Genomic DNA, 4760 nt, shown 5'->3' on the forward strand with positions numbered 1-4760 from the left:
TGCTTTGTACAGTTGTGTGCTGGAGGCTGAATAAATATGTCTATGTGAATACCTGGGTACAAATGTGACTATAGGGATGGGTTAAATCCACTTTCATGGGTTAAAATCCACTGGTGACATAGAAGGTCCCATCAGCTTGCCACTTTTGTTTGGTGTCTGTCTTTGTATATCTATATTATCTAATCTATCTATATTACCCATCTGTGTGTCAATCTATGTATCTATGTATCTATCTATATATCATGTATGTATGTATGTATGTATCTATCATCTATTATCTATATATTATTTAGCTTTCATTCATAATCATAAAGTTTATTCTGCAATCTAGTTAGAGAATGAGGAAAATGTGGAACCCCAAAACTTCCGTGAGAGCAGAAGCTACTGGGTTGTGAGAGCAGACAGGGGTTGAAGGGACACTCTTCTGAGCTACAGAAGGAAGGGTCTGATGGGTAAGATGCCCTCAAGTCAAAGTATTAGCGTTGTCCACAGTAGGCAATGCCGATCTTCTTTCTGGGCTTGCCATTCCTGGACCCAAAATGCTCCATGGCTTTCATGATGCATCTGCCTCTTTCTCCTTCCCAGTGACCACATGTTCCACCCACTCAGACCTTGAAGTACAGATGAAAACCTGGGAGCCATTGTGTTTACCCCAACATTTGCCATGAACAGAATGCCATGACCTGGATGCTTCAGGATGAAGTTCTCATTCTCAAACTTTCCCCCAGAGATGGACCTGTCACCAGTGCCCTTTTGATTTGTGAGGTAACCACCCTGGCACATGACTCCTGGAATAATTTTCTTATATTCAAATATTTTCTCTCCAGTGCTCAGAGCATGATGATATTTTTTTGTCCCTGGAACTTAGCGTGAAAACAGCTTGAAGGATCCATGACCCAAGGGCTCACCATTATCCTGATAGCAAAGAACATAGTAGGGTAAAAGACCACAGCACGGTTGACCATGGAAGCAGCAAGCAGCAGCAAAGGACAGCGGTATCTGTGAAAGGGGAGGGGTGTCATCCTTTATATATTTGCTATTGTCTTCCTCTGCCTGAGTTGTTATTCACTAATCCATGTTGGATGGTGGTATTCAAGCTAGGTTCTGAAGCAGTCATTGGGTGGCCAGTACTTAACTTTTGAACCCATGCATGGTTTCTTAAAGTAGATGAACATCTAGATGTAGTAACTTCCACCTCCCTGAACTTTTGAGACTGGAACCTATCCCCCAACCCTACTGCAGGGATTGCCTCATTTGATTCATCATCCTTTTTAATTTTGGGCGCACAAGAAAGGTGAAGAGTCCTTTACACAGTCAAATGAGATCTAGGGAAAATTTTGGGGAGAAGCATTTTAGAAAGCCAAGTTCCTTTTTTTCCTTGGACCACAGATTTCTAAGAGGACAACTTATTTATTTCTCTTTTCTTATAAGCTCTCACCTTTCACTCAGTTCCAGCAGTGAAGAACAGAGACAGTAGGCAATGACAGGGACAGACACCTTACCTTGTTCTCTTTCTCATCTAAAGTTTCCTCCTTCATCTTCTTTGTGTGCTCTTTTTTTTTAACAACAGGGAGGATTAAGGCATTGGATGGGTTTACATGAATTGCCCATGACCTTTTCTTCCTCATTGTAACATGTTATGCCATGAACTTATAGTTTAAATTTTAGTAACCTTCACAGTATGTCCACTGGTGCAATGGTGGTATTCAAACTACTGTAACCAACTACTTTATAATTGGACTTAAGGACTGCTCCACAAGATGGAACTTATGCTTGTATCATTATCAGGGTCTAGAACCTGTGGTGGCTAGATGGGACCATAGGGGAGAAGCTACTTCTACTATTCTACTAAATGGGCATAGTATTAAACTGATTTACAATGACTAATTGCTATACCTGTAGACTTGCACATCTTTCAACCCTCATCAGAGAAGCTTGTTTTTGTAGTAGATGAAGATTATCACAGAAAGCCACAACTGGTCGGTATGTAGAGGATAAGAGATAGTGGGGTGCTCAGGCTTAAATGGGACATCCATATCATATACTTCCCTCAAGGCTCAGGGTGTGGAAATATTATAAAGGCCTGATGTAGTAGGGGACTACATTGAAACAGTGTTCTCTGGACACAACAGAGCATCTGCATATATGAATTCACAGTGGTCGTCATAGCACACACAGACCTGTGTAAGATTAAGCCAGGAAAAAGGCCTGGGAATGAAGAAGTGGTCATGAAGTTACACCCTAGATGAGGAGCTGTTAGTGACTGACAACTGATGGGAGGTGGGGTGAGTCAATTTGACCACACTGCAGTCAATGGCCAAACAGCCAGGCATATATAGGCAACATACACTAAATTTGACAAATTATTAAAAAAAAAAAAAAGAGGACATGAATTCAGGGTAGGTAGGGAAGTGGGAGTGGATCTGGGAGAAGTTAGTTATCATCTGAATACATTGTATAAAATCCTTAACGAACTAGGTATATATAATTTCTAAGAAGACTGCTTCATAAAACCAGAGGCCACAAGACATTTTAATAGCATGAATAGATGCCACTTGGGCCATCCTTTTATTAAGACTACTAGATGGCAGCACTGGTTTCCTTGCCTTACATAATATGTTGGCAAAGGACTGAAAAGTAGCCTGAGATAGCTCCCTCCTGCTCTGCAGAGCCCAGCTGGTCTCCATGTCCCTAAGACTTGTTTTTACCATGCTTGAATTATTAGTATATGGAGGTATCTTCATGATTTATCTTAATTTTTATAGTCATTATATAGTCAGATTTATTTTTATTTCATTAATAATATATTTCATAATAGTTATAGTATAAACATGAACAAATTCAAAGATGAAATTTCTAGATATTCTGTTTCTAATTATTTCTATTTTAAAGGGTATGAAGTGGTATTTACCCTAAGAACAGAAGTATACAGAAACTCAGTTTCATTCATCTTTCAAAAATGAATCAGAATCTCAAAGCTTAGCTGTTGTTTTTTGATACTTATGAATTTAAAATTAGAATATACTATCTTCTTTTGTAGAATTTGTGCTTCTTCATGTTGTAATATCAAGGTTTGTGAATATTGAACATTTGTCTAGCTGGCAAAATTTTTGATGTTACCGTTGACATCTTTCAATACAATTACTCGGATGAGTAAAGTTTTATTTAAACCAGAGGGATAGGACTCTTCTGTCATCTTCTGCCAATAGCTCTTGGTGATGGTTAATTTTCAGTATAACCCTTTCCAAATTATGCTGTTTCAGCTTGTTTTGATGGTAATCTTGATGTTTTGTAGACTTGCCCAGGAGATACTCTAGCTGTGAGAATGTTTCCAGAGAGGTATAACAAGGAGGGCAGACATTCTAAATATGGGCACAGCATGCCACGGGCTGGGGTCCTCAACTTATGATACTCTTCTTTCCTGACTGTGGACTCAGTGGTCAGGTGACTCATGGTCCTGCCGCCATATCCAGAGCTACGTTCCTCACCAGGCTTTTCCTGTCATCATAGACTGTACCCTCAAATTGTGGCCAAAATAAGCCTTAAGTGGCTTTTTGTAACAGCACTGAGAAAATTAACCAATCAATTCTTCCTAACGAGTTTGGAAATAGAGTTTTAACTCTGGGTGTCCAGGTTCCTAAAGTGCCTTTGGAGTAAGTCAAAACCAAAATACTATAGTGATTTTAAAGAAAATTCATGGTCAGAATGGATGGTTTTTCTAGGTCAGGCTGGAGTTACTATGTACAGATGCATTTCTTTGATTGGTTAAATTATTGTAGCAAGACCCCTTCAATGAGTGGACTAGGTTTAAAGTTCATTTTTTCTCTCTCTCTCTTTCTTTCTCTCTCTCTCTCTCTCTCTCTCTCTCTCTCTCTCTCTCTCTCTTCTTTCTTTCTTTCTTTCCTTCTTCTTCCACCTCCATCTCTTCCTGTTCTTCTTTTTTGAAAAAGAGGACAAATTTATTTGGTGAAGACAATAGAGATTGGATCTACAAGGTGCTATGGAAGGGACGCTAGGAAGTCGCTGGGGACACATAGAAACTTCACACCTGAGAAGGCACAGGCTGGAGATAAAGAAATGTTCTCGTCCATTCAGCACCATCCAGACACAGACAAACTCTTTGTAGATGATACAACCATCTCTGTCCTCATGCTCTGTCTACTTCTGTCATCTTATCCAAACAAAGACATGACAGAATTCAGCACCCATGATGGAACCATTTCTGTCCTTGTCAAATACATGAAGGTCTTCAATTGAATCCTCATCCCTGGTCCTTGTCTGTGGATTCAGTGTGCAGCATGGACAGGGAATGCTCAAAGTCCAGCACCTTCACATCCATCTCATCACTCTTGGGGTTCCCCAGGACCTTGGGCACCTTGGTATTGGTAGGATTCTGACCCAAGGCCCTCATCATGTCCCCAAATTGGCTGTACAGTATTTTACCATCACCCGTTTGATCAAACATCTTGAGGACCTTGAGTTCTGTAGTCTGTGAAGTTACACATCTCAGTCGCTCAGCTTTGCAGGACATTTTCTGGCAGAAGCTGCGCTGAGGGGGTTTGCAACCCCATAGGAAGAACAACAATGTCAACCAACCAGACCCACCCCAGAGCTCCCAGGGACTAAACCACCAACTAAAGAGTATACATGGAATGACCCATGGCTCCAGTCGCATATGTAGCAGAGGATGACATTGTCTGACTTCAATAGTAGAAAAAGCCCTTGGTCCTGTGAAGGCTCATTTCCCCAGTGTAGAGGAA

General features: G+C 40.6%; 1 pseudogene; it reads right to left on the reverse strand.

Moving 5' to 3' along the window:
• Positions 1-296: 296 nt before the first annotated feature.
• Positions 297-4462, reverse strand: LOC116908216 (annotated as a pseudogene).
• Between the last annotated feature and the right edge of the window lie 298 nt (positions 4463-4760).

Source organism: Rattus rattus, chromosome 8 (genome assembly GCF_011064425.1).
Source record: "Rattus rattus isolate New Zealand chromosome 8, Rrattus_CSIRO_v1, whole genome shotgun sequence".
In the NCBI taxonomy this organism is placed as follows: domain Eukaryota; kingdom Metazoa; phylum Chordata; class Mammalia; order Rodentia; family Muridae; genus Rattus; species Rattus rattus.